Source organism: Aquarana catesbeiana, linkage group LG04 (assembly GCF_042186555.1).
Source record: "Aquarana catesbeiana isolate 2022-GZ linkage group LG04, ASM4218655v1, whole genome shotgun sequence".
Taxonomy (NCBI): Eukaryota; Metazoa; Chordata; class Amphibia; order Anura; family Ranidae; genus Aquarana; species Aquarana catesbeiana.
In genome coordinates, this window is record NC_133327.1 from 11543016 (window position 1) to 11561909 (window position 18894).

General features: G+C 44.6%; 1 protein-coding gene across 7 annotated transcripts in view; it reads right to left on the bottom strand.

The window, feature by feature from the left end:
- MSRA (methionine sulfoxide reductase A) overlaps positions 1-18894 on the bottom strand; it is a 433629-nt gene that overhangs the window by 273495 nt on the left and 141240 nt on the right. The gene's annotated exons all lie outside the window — the stretch shown is intronic.

Here is an 18894-nt window from a genome sequence, read left to right on the forward strand (position 1 = left end):
GTTCTACTAAGTCCACAGAGCTCTAAGCTGAGCCCTTCTTGCTTCGTGCCATCAATAATGGATGAAATCATTAAATTCTGCCCTTCACACTATTTACTCAGGAATTTACACATAGAAGAACCTAATGAGTGAATATTTAATGGGCTCTAGTGCTTGAAAGTCAATACTGACATTTATCACACAACCCAGCAGGAAATGGTCAGGCTGACACTATACAGAGAGGGAGGGGGTTATTTGTGATGTTAAACAGATTATATGCAGGTTTACGTGTTCTGCACCAACAACTTTATAAATAACAGTACTGATGTCCTTTGTTTACTGCCATTTAAAGTGGACTAGCACTCAAAAAGTAAAGATTTTCTATTTTATAGGGAACATATAGAAATGTTAATTGTGCCTAAGCATTACCTTGCACCTTTTATCTCGCGTTCCACCTAAAACAACAGGAGTGCCTAGTCATCCCTGTTCTGTAGCCTCATAGCTGTATTTCTGCAGTGTGAGATCATCTAAGGCACTGCCGCCTCTGACTACTAGTTTCGCCAGATTTGGTGATGTCACTATTGTTCAGATCATTGTTCTCCTTGCTGGAGAGGAAGCTTTACCTAGGGACCTGCAGTGCAAGGATCTCCCTGCTTCTGCTTCATTCATTCTGTGGATCTGTGCTTCCTCCACTGTTCCGGCAACATCAACATGTTCTGTTTATCAGGAGAATGCAGCTCTCCCCGTGTCAGTGTTTTTCCACCTATTTTCAGTCAAAGCACCCTTTAGAGTCGCCCACAATCCCGGGGCATACCAGTCTGAGGGCTCGTTCACACCAGGAGGTGCATTCAAGCATACTCGCTTTTTGCGCGTTCCCACATGTTTTTTTTTTTTCTATTGAGCTGCTCTATGCGCTTGAAATACGCAAAAGAGTGCCGGCGTGATTTTTGAAATTGCACAGCGCCAAAAGGGAGGTGGGGGCATCATTAAGAATTAATGGTACCCACACATGTCTGCCCCTAATCCCCCCTCCTAGTACAAACTCTCTGAAATATCTCTGAAATATCCCCTCCTAGCACAACTCCCCCACTGAAATCAGCCTCCCAGCACAGACTCACCCCAATTTCCCCCTTCTAATACAACCCCCCCTACCAAATTACCCTCCCAGCACAGACCCCCCCAAATCCCCCCTCCTAGCACAACGACTTTATCCAAATTACCCTCCTAGCACAGATCCCCGCCAAACCCCTCCTAGCACAACCCCTCACCCAAATCACCCTCCCAGCACAGACCCCCCCAAATCTTACTCCTAGCACAACCCCCCCCACCCAAATCACCCTCCCAGCGCAGACCCCCCCAAATCCCCCCTCCTAGTACAACCCCCCTACCAAATTACCCTCCAAGTACAAACCCCCCAAATCCCCCCTCCTAGCACAACTACTTTATCTAAATCACCCTCCTAGCACAGATCCCCGCCAAACCCCTCCTAGCACAACCCCCCCCCACCCAAATCACCCTCCCAGCGCAGACCCCCCCAAATCCCCCCTCCTAGTACAACCCCCCCTACCAAATTACTCTCCCAGCACAGACCCCCCCAAATCCCCCCTCCTAGCACAACCCCCCCCACCCAAATCACCCTCCCAGCGCAGACCCCCCCCAAATCCCCCCTCCTAGTACAACCCCCCCTACCAAATTACCCTCCAAGTACAAACCCCCCAAATCCCCCCTCCTAGCACAACTACTTTATCCAAATCACCCTCCTAGCACAGATCCCCGCCAAACCCCTCCTAGCACAACCCCCCCCACCCAAATCACCCTCCCAGCGCAGACCCCCCCAAATGCCCCCTCCTAGTACAACCCCCCCTACCAAATTACCCTCCCAGCACAGAGCCCCCCAAATCCCCCCTCCTAGCACAACTACTTTATCCAAATTACCCTCCTAGCACAGATCCCCGCCAAACCCCTCCTAGCACAACCCCCCACACAAATCACCCTCCCAGCGCAGACCCCCCCAAATCCCCCCTCCTAGTACAACCCCCCCTACCAAATTACCCTCCAAGTACAAACCCCCCAAATCCCCCCTCCTAGCACAACTACTTTATCCAAATCACCCTCCTAGCACAGATCCCCCCCAAACCCCTCCTAGCACAACCCCCCACCCAAATCACCCTTCCAGCACAGACCCCCACCCAAATCCCACGAATCCCCCCTCCTAGTACACCCCCCCTACCAAATCACCCCCCCCCCCAGTACAGACCCCCCAAATCTCCCCTCCTAGCACAACTACCTTATCCAAATCACCCTCCTAGCACAGATCCCCCCAAACCCCTCCTAGCACAACCCCCCACCCAAATCACCCTCCCAGCACAGACCCCCCAAATCCCACGAATCCCCCCTCCTAGTACAACCCCCCTACAAAATTACGCTCCCAGTACAGACCCCCCAAATCCCCCCTCCTTGCATAACTACCTTATCCAAGCACAGATCCCCACAAACCCCTCCTAGCACAACCCCCCACCCAAATCACCCTCCCAGCACAGAGCCCCCCAAATCTTCCTCCTAGCACAACCCCCTACCCAAATCACCCTCCCAGCACAGACCCCCCCCCCCAAATCCCACGAATCCCCCCTCCTAGTACAACCCCACCTACCAAATTACCCTCCCAGTACAGACCCCCCAAATCCCCCCTCCTAGCACAACTACCTTATCCAAATCACCCTCCTAACACAGATCCCCCAAACCCCTCCTAGCACAACCCCCCCCCCAAATCAGCCCCTCAGCACAATCCCCCCCCCCAAATCCCCCCTCCTAGCACAACCCCCCCCACCCAAATCACCCTCCCAGCGCAGACCCCCCCCCCCAAATCCTCCCCTCAGCACAATCCCCCCCCCCCAATCCTCCTCCTAGCACAACCCCCCCAAATCCCCCCTCCCAGCACAACCCCCCCCCACCCAAATCACCCTCCCAGAACAGACCCCCCTCAAATCCCCCCTCCTAGCACAACCCCGCAGCACTTCTGAGAACTCCTCAGGGCACCCCAGAGTGCTGCAGAACCCCGGTTGAGAAACACTGCTCTGTGTAATCATTGGAGCACTGCGGCACCCAGATGCTGTGCTATATTTATCAGGAGAATGTGGCTCTCCTTGTGTAATCATCAGAGCTCTGTAACAGCCGGATGCTGTGCTTTGTATATCAGAAGAACACAGAGTTCCTGCCATAAAACAGGCAACTATCACACTGATAGTGGAGCAGAGTGCTGCTGGTTACACAGCAAGAGTCATGATCTCCCGGTGTAAACTGCAGGACCAAGCTGTCAACTTGACAGCTCAGACCTACACAGTGCTGGGCAATGCACAAGCAGGAGTGGCTCCCACCCCAGCTGTGCCCAAGGTGGGTGCCTCTTCTGCCTCTGCCCGGTCCTGGAATTACCCTCTTTGTCTATATATACAATATATAAGCAACACAAAAAAAAGACAGGTCCAAGTCCTGGATATGCTGCCTGGAAGGAGTGTCTGGAATTGCAAGATCCCATTTGCTTGCTACTCAGTTTTATTACTGCCAATATCCTCCATTTGAAATTATGTAACAATAATACACCTAAACTCCATAGCAGTGGTGACTTTTAGACAGGCTATACTATTATCTGTAATAAAAATCAAAATGAAAGAAATGGGATGCAGCAGAAGTATGCTTATCTGCCACACGCAAAGCGACATCGCGTGTTACATTTCATCAGACCCCCCCACCGCAAATGTACATCCACAAACTCCCAATTACCATGACAACGCCGAAATGAAGATTTGGGCTCCGGGGAACATAACCAAGTAAAGTGGAACAAATCACACAAACCGTCGAGAGACGGCGCACTTAATAATTATGGATTAAGGGGACCGGATTCGCCTCAGCCCATCCATACGTGTGACACAAATTGTGGGACCGAGCTGATTTAGATGTATGTGCGTACATTTACATGTTCAAAAGAGCCATTTCTCTTCATTAGGATGGAACGGAGCGTGTAATGGCGCCGGAGATCTGGTGATGTCATAATCGAAGGTCATCTACAGTACCTTTATAATGGAGAATCCCCAAAGCGCTGTCGTCTCCCCTCGCAGGTCTCAAAAGTTGATGGAAATAGACAATTATGAATATTTATCAGAAATTTGTCTGTAAAGATCTACACAGGAGAGGAAGGGTAACTACAAGCAATCTATGATTATATGTTGGCAAATATGATGAGTCTTACCACTGTGCATTCATACCTATACATGCTCCATATGTGTTCCCTCCCAGTAATGTGGTGCAGTGATTGCTCCAAAGCCATTTTCATACTTCAAGGATGGGTCTCGTAATCTGGCAACAACATTTTTATTATCTCACCACTTCTCAACATTATCTCTCCACTCTTACATCAAATGTCCCCATCAGAGTGTCCCCTTACATCGAAAGTCTCCATCGGAGTGCCCCCTACATCAAATGTCCTCATCAGAGTGCCCCTACATCAAATGACCTCATCCCTACATCAAATGCCCTCATCAGAGTGCCCCCTACATCAAATGACCTCATCCCTACATCAAATGTCCTCATCAGAGTGCCCCTACATCAAATGACCTCATCCCTACATCAAATGCCCTCATCAGAGTGCCCCCTACATCAAATGACCTCATCCCTACATCAAATGTCCTCATCAGAGTGCCCCCTTACATCAAATGTCTTCATCCCTACATCAAATGCCTTCTCAGAGTGCCCCTACATCAAATGACCTCATCCCTACATCAAATGCCCTCCTCAGAGTGCCCCCTACATCAAATGACCTCATCCCTACATCAAATGTCCTCATCAGAGTGCCCCTACATCAAATTACCTCATCCCCACATCAAATGCCCTCCTCAGAGTGCCCCTACATCAAATGACCTCATCCCTACATCAAATGCCCTCCTCAGAGTGCCCCTACATCAAATGACCTCATCCCTACATCAAATGCCCTCCTCAGAGTGCCCCTACATCAAATTACCTCATCCCTACATCAAATGCCCTCCTCAGAGTGCCCCCTACATCAAATGACCTCATCCCTACATCAAATGGCCTCATCAGAGTGCCCCCTACATCAAATTACCTCATCCCTACATCAAATGTCCTCATCAGAGTGCCCCCTTACATCAAATGTCTTCATCCCTACATCAAATGCCTTCTCAGAGTGCCCCTACATCAAATGACCTCATCCCTACATCAAATGCCCTCCTCAGAGTGCCCCCTACATCAAATGACCTCATCCCTACATCAAATGTTCTCATCAGAGTGCCCCTACATCAAATGACCTCATCCCCACATCAAATGCCCTTCTCAGAGTGCCCCCTACATCAAATGACCTCATCCCTACATCAAATGCCCTCCTCAGAGTGCCCCCTACATCAAATGACCTCATCCCTACATCAAATGTCCTCATCAGAGTGCCCCTACATCAAATGACCTCATCCCCATATCAAATGCCCTTCTCAGAGTGCCCCCTACATCAAACGACCTCATCCCTACATCAAATGTCCTCATCAGAGTGCCCCTACATCAAATGACCTAATCCCCACATCAAATGCCCTCCTCAGAGTGCCCCCTACATCAAATGACCTCATAACTACATCAAATGCCCTCATCAGAGTGCCCCTACATCAAATGACCTCATCCCTACATCAAATGTCCCCATCAGAGTGTCCCCTTACATCAAATGTCTTCATCGGAGTGCCCCCTACATCAAATGTCCTCATCCCTACATCAAATGTCCACATCAGAGTGCCCCTACATCAAATGACCTCATCCCTACATCAAATGCCCTCAACAGAGTGCCCATACATCAAATCTCCCCATCAGAGTGTCCTCTTTATATTAACTTTCCCATCTGAGTGCTCCCTTACATCAAAATGTCCCCATCAGAGTGCCCCGTACATCAAATGTCTCAATCGGAGTGCCCCCTACATCAAATGTCCTCATCCCTATGTAGCACTATCCCCGCAGGAGCTGCTGATAAATGTTCAATTCTGCACCCTGCCTCTCAACCCCAAGAACAGTCTCCACCCCTCTGGCACACATGTATGGTAATATGAGCGTAGGACCCAGCAGTAAAGAGAAACACAGTAATGATACACCATACAAACAGTATATTTACTGTAACCTTGGAATCCGTCACTCCACCGGTTGAAGTAGCAATGGAGACACAGACAGATTATCAATTAACCACTCAGAAAGTTTACTAAAGTGGGTAATAAACATACAGAACAATGTGGTCAGATATAAACAGTAAATGACAATGGATGACCATCAACACGGAAGTGAACACTGTAATCAACATATAGAGTATAGGGGTACAGTGGGACAAATGTCTGATATCTTCAAAGATCTATATCAACCACCTTCCTCAACACAAACACACAAAATTGCAGAGCAATGTCTTTCACATGTACTGACACAATGCAGTATTTAACCTATACTCAAGGGCTATCCCTAGGTTGTAATGCAATGCCCCAAATGCAAAGTGAACTGTGATGCTTTGTAGAGGATGATAAAAGTTCCTTGTCTTCAGAATCTTCAGCTAGCTTATGGTATTAGACTGCAGTATTTGTAAATCCAAACAGGGAAACAAGTAGAAAGCAAACTGTAGGATAAATGCTGCGCTGGTAACTGTGTAATTGAAGATATAGGACACTTATGCCGCGTACATACGACCGGTTTTGCCGCCGGAATAAACTCCGACGGAATTCCATTCAAGCGGTCTTGCCTACACATGGTCAAACCAAAGTCCGACCGTCCAGAAGGCGGTGACGTACAGCACGTACGGCAGGACTAGAAAAAGGAAGTTCAATAGCCAGTAGCCAATAGCTTCCGTCTCGTACTTGCTTCAGAGCATGCGTTGTTTTTGGTCCATCGGAACAGCATACAGATGAGCGGTTTTCCCAATAGGAATTGGTTCCGTCGGAAATATTTAGAACATGTTCTTTTTCTAGGTCCGTCAGAATTCAAATTCTCAGAAGCGGAGACCGATCCCCCTGCTCAATCAGCAGGGCCGTTCACGAGGATTCCTCTGGGGCGGGCGATCCCCTCTCCGCTGTAGTCCGCAGGCTCTCCCAGCCCTGGGCACACACACAGAGGCCTCCTGCTGTGTGTTGAATGGCGTCCGGAGAGACTGAAAACCTGCCACGCCTGTCCTTTTATCTGCTTACCCAGCAGGCTGTTCTGTGACTTGGCATTCTGGGTAGGTGAACTGGGCATTGTGGGTCAGTAGTTCCCAGACTGATTTTAGCACAAGAGTCACTTCTTCATTAAACTACATCTCCCACAATGCTTTGTAACGCTGCTTCACAGAAACTGTTCACCGAAACTAAACAAAAGTCTTAAATAGCATTAAAAGGACACTAGAGGGAGCCAAACTCTTACTTAAAGAACATCACATTATTTAACATGATAACGTGGTCACAACCCCGGCACTACACCTACATCACATGTCCTCATCAAAGTTCCCCTACATTAAATGTCCTCATCAGAATGCCCCCTACATCAAATGTCCTTATCAGAATGCCCACTACATCAAATGTCCCCATCAGAGTGCCCCCTACATCAAATATCTCCATTAGTGCCCCCTACATCAAATGTTCCCATCAGAGTCTCCTCTTTATATTAACTTCAGAGCCATCATAGACATCAGAGTGCCCCCTTACATCAAATGTCCCCATCAGGGTGCCCTCTACATCACATGTCCCCATCAGTGTGCTTCCTTACATCAAATGTTCCTATCGGAGTGCCCCCCACATCAAATGTCCTCATCAGAGTGTCCCCTACATCAAATGTCCTCATCAGAGTGCCCCCTTAGTGCCCCCTACATCAAATGTCCCCATCAGAGTGCCCCCTACATCAAATTTCCCCCATCAGAATGCCCCCTACATCAAATGTCCTAATCAGAGTGCCACTTACATAAAATGTCCTCATCAGAGTGCTGCTTACATCAAATGTCCCTATCAGAGTGTCCCCTACATCAAATTTCCTCATCACAGTGCCCCTACATCAAATTTCCTCATCAGAGTGCCCCATACATCAAATGTTCCCATCAGAGAGCCCCATACATCAAATGTCCCCATTAGAGTGCCCCTTACATTGAATGCCCCTTACAATAAATGTCCCCATCAGAGTGCCCCCCTACATCAAATGCCCCCATCAGAGTCTTCCTTACATCAATTTTTCCCATCAAGTCTCATGGATCAGTGGAGTTCTGGGCTTAGTCCTGGACTCCAGCTGTCAATGATATCCCGTGTTTGCAGTGCTACAAGCCACCAGGAGCCCCTAAGTCCAGGTGCCTGTTTAAAAGAGCACCCTGGATTTGAATGATTAAAGCTCCATTGCTGTAAAATTTACCCATACAGTGACCCCCCTCCCAGCACCCTCAACCGTCCTCCTCTTCCCCCCTGCACTGCATGCATGCCTAGTGGTGATAAATATGGTGAAAGGCCTTCCCTTATTCCTAACTCCGATAAGCTTTTACCATGATGAACCACGGCTTGTCAGCTTCCTATGTGATAGCAATAAACTTAAGGGGGAAAAAAAGTTCCAAAACTGTAATTATACCAAGCACTTGAAATAAAAAAAAAAAAAAATTGTAAAACTGCACGGGGGTGCTGACGTACAAAAACATCAGTTAGGTATCGCTGAGCATGCTGGAGAGATGCCCATTTTATGGGCGTGCACAATTCTAAGGATTAACGTGTTTGGTATCTATTTACTCAGCGCAACCTCATTTTTTATATTCTACCAAAAAATTGGGGGGCTTACCATGTTTGGTATCTATTTACTCGGTGCAACCCCATCTTTTATATCTTACCAAAGATTGGGGGTCTAATATGTTTGGTATATATCTACTTGGTGCAACCCTACAGTTGTGCTAATAAGTTTACATACCCTGGCGGAATTTATGATTTCTTGATCATTTTTCAGAGAATATGAATGATAACACAAAAACTTTTCTTTCACTCATGGTTAGTGTTTGGCTGAAGACATTTATTATCAATCAACTGTGTTTACTCTTTTTAAATCATAATCACAACAGAAACTACCCAAATGACCCTGATCAAAAGTTTACATACCCTGGTGATTTTGGCCTGATAACATGCACACAAGTTGACACAAAGGGGTTTGAATGGCTATTAAAGGTAACCATCCTCACCTGTGATCTGTTTGCTTGTAATTAGTGTGTGTGTATAAAAGGTCAATGCGTTTCTGGACTCCTGACAGACCCTTGCATCTTTCACCCAGTGCTGGACTGACGTTTCTGGATTCTGAGTCAAAAGCAAAAGAATTGTCAAAGGATCTGTGGGAAAAGGTAGCTGAACTGTATAAAACAGGAAAGAGATATAAAAAGATATCCAAGTAATTGAGAATACCAATCAGCAGTGTTCAAACTCTAATCAAGAAGCGGAAAATGAGGGGTTCTGTTGAAACCAAACCACGGTCAGGTAGACCAACTAAAATTTCAGCCACAACTGCCAGGAAAATAGTTTGGGATGCAAAGAAAAAACCCCAAATAACTTCAGGTGAAATACAGGACTCTCTGAAAACATGTGGTGTGGCTGTTTCAAGATGCACAATAAGGAGGGCCTTGAAGAAAGATGGGCTGCATGGTCGAGTCGCCAGAAGAAAGCCATTACTACGCAAATGCCACAAAGTATCCCGCTTACAATACGCCAAACAGCACAGAGACAAGACTCAAACCTTCTGGCACAAAGTCATTTGGAGTGATGAGACCAAAACTGAGCTTTTTGGCCACAACCATAAATGCTACATTTGGAGAGGAGTCAATAAGGCCTATGATGAAAGGTACACCATCCCTACTGTGAAACACGGAGGTGGATCGCTGATGTTTTGGGGATGTGTGAGCTACAAAGGCACAGGAAATTTGGTCAAAATTGTTGACAAGATGAATGCAGTATGTTATCAAAAAATACTGGAGGAACATTTGCATTCATCAGCCAGGAAGCTGCCCATGGGACGTACTTGGACATTCCAACATGACAAAGATCTAAAACACAAGGCCAAGTCGACCTATCATTGGCTACAGCAGAATAAAGTGAAGGTTCTGGAGTTGCTATCTCAGTCTCCTGACCTCAATACAATATCATTGGGCCTCTCTGGGGAGATCTCAAACGTGCAGTTCATGTTAGACAGCCCAAGAATTTACAGGAAATGGGGGCTTTTAGCCAAGAGGAATGGGCAGCTTTACCATCTGAGAAGATAAAGAGCCTCATCCACAAATACCACAAAAGACTTCAAACTGACATCATCTTTTATATCTTACCAAAATTTGGGGGCCTAACATGTTTGGTATCTATTTACTTGGTGCAACCTCATCTTTTATATCTTACTAAGTATTGCGGTGGGGGTTAACGTGTTTCTATTTACGTGGTGTAACCTCATCTTTTTTATCTTACAAAAAAATCGGAGGCTTAATGTGTTTGGTATCTATTTACTCGGTGCAAGCTCATCTTTTTGTATCTTACCAAAAATTCGGAGGCTTAGCATATTTGGTATCTATTTACTCGGTGCAAGCTCATCTTTTTGTATCTTACCAAAAATTCAGAGGCTTAGCATATTTGGTATCTATTTACTCGGTGCAAGCTCATCTTTTTGTATCTCACCAAAAATTCAGGGGGTTAACATATTTGGTATCTACCGTATTTACTTGGTGCATACTTATTTTTTTATATCTTACTGAGAATTGGGGGGGGCTTAAAATGTTTGGTATCTATTGACTCGGCGCAACCTCATCTTTTTTTAATCTTACAAAAAAATTGGAGGCTTAACGTGTTTGGTATCTATTTACTTGGTGCAACCTCATCTTTTATATCTTACATCTTACTAAGAATTGGGGGGGGGGGGGGGGGGGGTTAACATGTTTCTATTTACTTGGTGTAACCTCACCTTTTTTTATCTTACAAAAAAAAAATGGACGCTTAATGTGTTTGGTATCTATTTACTCGGTGCATACTCATCTTTTGTATCTTACCAAAAATTCGGAGGCTTAACATATTTGGTATCTATTTACTCAGAGCATACTCATTTTTTTTATATCTTACTGAGAATGGGGGGGTTTAACATGTTTGGTATCTATTGACTCGGCGCAACCTCATCTTTTTTATCTTACAAAAAAATTGGTGCAACCTCATCTTTTAGATTTTACCAAACATTATATCTTACCAAAACGTCAAGCCCACAAATGTGCATTTTAACGTATAAAAAAAACTGTAAAAATGGCTCTGACAGCAAAAGGGTTCAAATGGATCAAAGATAATATTTTATTTTTTTTTGTTTTACATTAAAGGGATTGTAAATGCAGGGGAATGTAAATTCTATGCATTAAGGTGAAAAACCTTAAGAGCCCCCCCTTATACTTACCTGAACGCGGTCTTTCCAGCGACAGGGACGAGCACCTCAGCTCCAGCCTGTGTCTCGGGGGCTTGATTGGATAGATTGATAGCAGTGCAGCCATTGGCTCACCCTGCTGTCAATCAAATCCAATCACGCGGGAGCCAGGGGGGGCGGGGCTGAGTCCTACTGTCTGTGTCAATGGATGCAGCAGCAGGACACGGGAGCGCGCCTGCACGAGTGCCCCCCAGGGAAAGCGGCTCTCCGTTGGGACACACGAGAAGAGGAGGAGCCAGGAGTGCCGCTGGGGGGGGGCCAGAAGAGGAGGATCGGGGCCACTCTTTGCAAAACTAACTACACAGAGGAGGTAAGTATAACATGTTTGTTTTTTTGTTTTTTTTAATGAACCTTTACATATCCTTTAAAGTCTGTGCAGACCAACTCATTTTTTTTTTCTAGCTTTTATTACATTTAAGTTACTTCCTCTGCGCCCTGGATCCGCCCCCAGCTTGTGACTGGACAGTGAAGAAAAAAGCAGCACACTGAGAAACTCATCCCTCTGTCACTCCGCTTTCTCCTCCTATAAGCACGTTCCTTGCCCTGCAACACAACAGACTGGCCCTCTTTTCCTAACCCCAGTCTGAGCTCTGTTGTACAGGGACTGCAAGAGGCTGATACCAAGTGAAATTCAGGTACTGACACCGCTTGCATTAAAAAAAAAAAAAAAAAAAAAGACATTTATTGATGTATTAATGATTATAGAGCTGCATTCATTTGTGTATTTTATATCTTCTTATGCCCTGTACACATGATCGGACATTCCGACAACAAAATCCTAGGATTTTTTCCGACGGATGTTGGCTCAAACTTGTCTTGCATACACACGGTCACACAAAGTTGTCGGAAAATCCGATCGTTCTAAACGCGGTGACGTAAAACACGTACGTCGGGACTATAAACGGGGCAGTGGCCAATAGCTTTCATCTCTTTATTTATTCTGAGCATGCGTGGCACTTTGTCCGTCGGATTTGTGTACACACCATCGGAAAATTTTATCTCCTGCTCTCCAACTTTGTGTGCCGGAAAATCCGATGGAAAATGTGTGATGGAGCCTACACACGGTCGGAATTTCCAACAACAAGGTCCTATCACACATTTTCCATCGGAAAATCCGACCGTGTGTACGGGGCATTAGAGATCAGCTTTCAGACTCTCCTTTGTAATAGAAATAGATACATTGTAATTAGTTGTACCTGACAGCTGCCACGAACGATATAACATTTCTGTATACATTGTAATGACCCATTGTTTTGTTTGTGTCTGAGTTGCTTTTGTTCCACATAAAAATCAATGTGAACACAAAAGCAACTCAAGTAAACCCATTAGTAAGTTAATGACAAATCAAAGCAACTCAGAAGCAGCTGAAGGTGTACGGCGATCTGACTCGCTTCTGAGTCTGAGGCTCATTTACGTAAACCGTAATGACTCGGTCACACCTGCAGCAGCCCTGGCCACCCCTCTGAAAAGCGATCTGTGGTTGGCAGGCATCTGGGAGGTGATTTATATGTCGCCTCCTCACTGCCCATTTTAACCCTCAATATTTCATACCACTGGGCTTTTTCTTTGCAGGGCGGTTGCAACACGCCCCTATTCACTTGAATGGGTCACGATCGGCCATTGTGCCAGCTTAAGGAGAGGAGGTCAGTGGGCAGTAGAATCAATGCCAAACCACCTATTTTTACCACCCTCTGGCTGCACGTGTGAACTACTCCAACATGCATGGATGCTGTTACAATAACAGCAAAACTGAACAGTGGCTCTGTTACTCAGTCTAAAGGCCTTGACTGGCCAGCAGCTCCGCGCATTTACACCTTCCAGGTTGCATTTGGCATGGAAGAACTGTAGGGCATACCATATACATCCACATGTAATTATAAACAGTAATGGCCTAGGACATACCCTGTACGTCCACATGTAATATGTATTATAAACAGTAATGACCTAGGACATAGCATGTACGTCCACATGTAATATGTTTTATAAATAGTAATGACCTAGGACATACCATGTACTTACACATGTAACATGTATTATAAACAGTAATGATCTAGGACATAGCATGTACGTCCACATGTAATATGTTTTATAAATAGTAATTACCTAGGACATAGATGAATAGTGGGTGACTGCGCTTAGGATACCTACTAGGTGTGCAGTCTCCCCGAGGGGGGTCTATGAATATAAAAGTGCAGTAAAAGGGGGTAGTGGCGCTCCCTAGATTGCGTATAGGTGGCCAGTCAGTGGTGTACTCCTAAAAAGGTGTGATATACAAGAAAATAATGACTAAATAGTAGTATATGTGCAGACTAATACCACAACACAAATAAATATAGTGACCAAATAAGCTCCAGATACATAAACAGTGCCTAGTAGTGATATACCAATCAGGAGATCAAGAATAACCACGAAAACAAAAAAGCATTCATAACATAGTGGTCTGCTGTGAGTGAAGTGACCACTGAACAAGCCCACTCCACTACCGTGATTCCACTGACGTGGTTGATATATGAGAAGTGTCTATAAGTGAGTGTACAAATAATAGTCCATATAATATAATTGAATCTTCACTCAAAATAAATAACACACAAATGGTGACTTTAGGTGTTTTCAAAAAAATCTTCTGGTGAGTTTGTGCTCCCCCTCCAGGGTCCCCACTCACCGGATCCACTCACCCCCGCAGGGGTAATACGCTTATAGTTGCAACCACTGCGGTCACTCCACCATCATAGTTGTTCCGGTGCCTAGGATATCCTTCCTTTCTTCAGGTAATTTGTGGTGTGATCTGTAGTAGGTTCCTCCATGTAATCCTTTTAAGGTGATAGCTCATAGGTTGAGCCTTGTTTTCCAGAAACGTGTGCGATAGGAATATAGACAGGACTGGATGGACATTAGGACTGCTTTATTGAAGATCATCTAATCTCCGTGAAAGGATTGCAACAATTTATCACCTTAAAAGAATTACATGGAGGAACCTACTACAGATCACACCACAAATTACCTGAAGAAAGGAAGGATATCCTAGGCACCGGAACAACTATGATGGTGGAGTGACCGCAGTGGTTGCAACTATAAGCGTATTACCCCTACGGGGATGAGTGGATCTGGTGAGTGGGGACCCTGGAAGAGGAGCACAAAGTCACCAGAAGATTTTTTGAAAACACCTAAAGTCACCATTTGTGTGTTACTCATTTTGAGTGAAGATTTAATTATATTATATGGACTATTATTTGTACACTCACTTATAGACACTTCTCATATATCAACCACGTCAGTGGAATCACGGTAGTGGAGTGGGCTTGTTCAGTGGTCACTTCACTCACAGCAGACAACTATGTTATGAATGCTTTTTTGTTTTCGTGGTTATTCTTGATCTCCTGATTGGTATATCACTACTAGGCACTGTTTATGTATCTGGAGCTTATTTGGTCACTATATTTATTTGTGTTGTGGTATTAGTCTGCACATGTACTACTATTTAGTCATTATTTTCTTGTATATCACACCTTTTTAGGTGTACACCACTGACTGGCCACCTATACGCAATCTAGGGAGCGCCACTACCCCCTTTTACTACACTTTTAATTACCTGGGACATACCCTGTACGTCCACATGTAATATGTATTATAAACAGTAATGACCTAGGACAGTGATGGCGAACCTTAGCACCCCAGATGTTTTGGAACTACATTTCCCACAATGCTCATGCACTCTGCAGTGTAGTTGAGCATCATGGGAAATGTAGTTCCAAAACATCTGGGGGTGCCAAGGTTCGCCATAACTGACCTAGGACATGCCATGTACGTCCAAGTGTAATTATAAAAAGTAAAGACCTAGGACATATCATGTACATTCACATGTAACATGTATTGTAACCAGTAACAACTTAGGACATACCATGTACATCCACATGTAATTCTAAACAATAAAGACCTAAGACATAGCATATATGTATTATAAAACAGTAATGACCTAGGACATAGCATGTACATCCACATGTATCATGTATTACAAACAGTAATGGCCAAGGAAAAACCCTGTAAATCGACATGTAATATGTATTATAAACAGTAATGACCTAGGACATGCCATGTACGTCCAAGTGTAATTATAAAAAGTAAAGACCTAGGACATATCATGTACCTTCACATGTAACATGTATTCTAAACAGTAACGACTTAGGTCATAGCATGTACATCCACATGTAATTCTAAATAATAAAGACCTAGGACATAGCATATATGTCCACATGGAACATGTATTATAAACAGTAATGACCTAGGACATAGCATTAACATCCACATGTATCATGTATTATAAACAGTAATGGCCTAGGACATAACATGTATGTTCACATGTAATATGTATTGTAAACAGTAATGACCTAGGAAATATCAGGTACATCCACATGTAATTCTAAACAACAAAGACCTAGGACATAGCATATATGTCAACATGTAACATGTATTATGAACAGTAATGACCTAAGACATACCATGTACGTCCAAGTGTAATTATAAAAAGTAAAGACCTAGGACATACCATGTACGTTCACATGTAACATGTATTATAAACAATAATGACCTAGGACATACTATTTACGTCCACATGTAATTATAAACAATCAAGACCTAGGAAATACCATGTACATTCATGTGTAACATGTATTAAAAACAGTAATGACCTAGAACATAATATGTAAGTCCACAGGTAAATATAAACAATAATGACCTAGGACATACCATGTACATCCACATGTAATATGAACTGTAATGACCCAGGACATGCCGTATACGTCTTAGGTCATTAAGGTTAAGAAACCATAATCTTCTTAGATTTTCCTGTACAGAGATCAGTTTAAAGTGACTTTAACAACCCAACAGAAGCTGTTGACAGATCAGACACCTGAAAGTGCCTGCACATACCTGCAACAGCTTTTGGTGTGATCCCTCCTCAGGCACAGCTTCATCACTTTCAGGTAATGTCAAAGCTTGCCCACCTCTCACACATTCCTATTACAAGTGAGGCAGTCCATCACAGTGAAGGGCCAACAAGAATTTATGAGGGCATGAAAAGTGGCCACCCTTTAATAAAGCTCATGTTTTTGCCGTACCAGATACATCCACGATTCAGGCAGACCATAAGCTATTAAAGCTGCTCCAGGTAGATTCTGTAATAGATGGGAAGTGTGAATGCTTCCACTTAAAATAAAGAAAGTAATGGGACTGCACACTGCTGATTAGATCCCCAAGGTAACATTACTGAAACCAGTGGCGAGGACACTTCGCCTGTTGGTTCTGACTGACGCATTTCACCTCCTACTGTGGCTTAGTCGTAGAGGAAGAAAAAAACCTGAAAAGGATAAGTAGTGTTCAGGACTTAAAGTAAAGTAAACTTGTTGGGAAGCTATGGGCATTCAAAGATTTGCATAGTATTTACCTATTAAGAAATAAATGAACTTCAAAATAGGCCCTCACTAATCTCTGCAGCTACAGGCACAGTGGAACAATTTGTCCTCAGAGTTTGAGCCAAAACACTGCAGATGTTCCGGTCATTATCTCTCAGAGGCTTAACTTCACTTGCTTCTGATTATACTGGATCAGTGGCGGTGAACTTTCTTGAGATGGTCCCCAACATCACCAAAGGGCCACACATCAGTCTCAGAGACAGCGGACACACAAGAGTCAAAGACTATGAGCTTAATACAAGAGATGACTATAGACTGCGGATATGATACTAGAGATTGTTGGAGACTGAAGACATGATGCACCACTTGGCCAGAGACTGTAGATATGATACAAGAGATGGTCTGAGACTGCAGACACAATGCGAGATTGCGCAGATTGATTTTTACATGATACAAGAGATGGTCAGAGACTGGAGGTATACCACAAGAGATAGATAGAGACTGTGGGCGTGATACAAGAGATGTTCAGAGAATATGGACATGGTACAAGAGATGGTCAGAGACTGCAGCCATGCAGCAGTAGACTGTTAAAGGCTGTGACCTTGATAAAGGAATTGTTGGAGGCAGGGAGCGTGCTCCAAGAAATAGTCATAAACTGGAGATCACTACTATAACAGGGCAATAAGGAAACACAGAATAATGTCTGCAGGGGGCCCAAGAGGTGCACAAAAAGTGTCAAAGGGCCACATGAGGCCCCCAGGCCACAGGTTACACACCGTGACAATAAAGATGAGTTGAACTGCCAAGTCATTGCCTGATGGTTACACCCCTTTGGTAGAATCTTTATGTTGATAACAGGACATATGCTAAAGCAATGTAAGTCCAGTCATGAAGTTCTGGCCACCGTTTAAGGTCCACTAATAAGGTCAGGTGTGCACAGTATAAACCTGAGCTTAAATACTGAGTAAAAACTATCCAAAGGTGAAAGTTCAAGCCTGATGGTTACACCATAGCTCCCAACTCTCCCTGATTTCGAGGGACTGTCCCTGATTTGGAACAAAGTTCTTCTGTCCTCCTCATTTGTCCCTCATTTTGGTCTGATCTATATAGTGGTATATAAAATGCACTAATTATCTATCAAAAAGGGTTTTATAGTGCTAAACCTTTCATCCAGTTTCTAAATTGCTACATTTCTAAATTACAAAGGTCAGTATAAAGCAGTGTTTCTCAACTCCAGTCCTCAAGGAGCTCCAACAGGTCATGTTTTCAGGATTTTCCTCAGATGAAACGGCTTTGGTAATTACTAAGGCAATGAAACTGATCAAAATACCTGTGCAAAATAATGGACAGCCTGAAAACATAACCTGTTGGGGCGCCTTGAGGACTGGAGTTGAGAAACACTGGTATAAAGGACTGGTAGTGGTTAAAAAAAGCACTTGTTTAACCAATAATTTTTTTGTACAATTCTCCTTTAAGGGGGCGTGGCAGGTGGTGTGTCCTATGCCTACATACTTTTGCTAATAGGTGTCCCTCATTCCCATCTCAGAATGTTAGGGGGTATGGTTACGCCCCTTTGGTAGAATCTCTATGTTGACAATGGGACAGATGCTAAAGCAATTTAAGTCTAGGCATGAAGTTCTGGCCTCCCTTTAAAGTGCACTAATGAGATCAGGTGTGCACAGTATAAACCCGAGCTTCAATGCTGAGTAAAGACCATGTGATGGTGAAAGTTCAGGCCTGATGGTTACACCCCTTTGGTAGAAGCTCTATGTTGACAATAGGACAGATGCTAAAGCAATGTAATGCAGCGTACATACGACCGGACTTTCTGGGAAACTAGGTCCGACGGTCTTCCCGACGGACTTCCGGCGGACTCCCACCGGACTTTCTGAACGGACGGACTTGCCTACGCATGACTGGACTTTCCAGCAGACTAGGTCCGCCGGCCTTCCCGACGGACTTCCGACGGAGTTACGGCGGACTTTCCGAATGAACGGACTTGCCCACACACGGACAAGTCCGTTCATTTTGAACGTGACTCTGGTACGACAGGACTAGA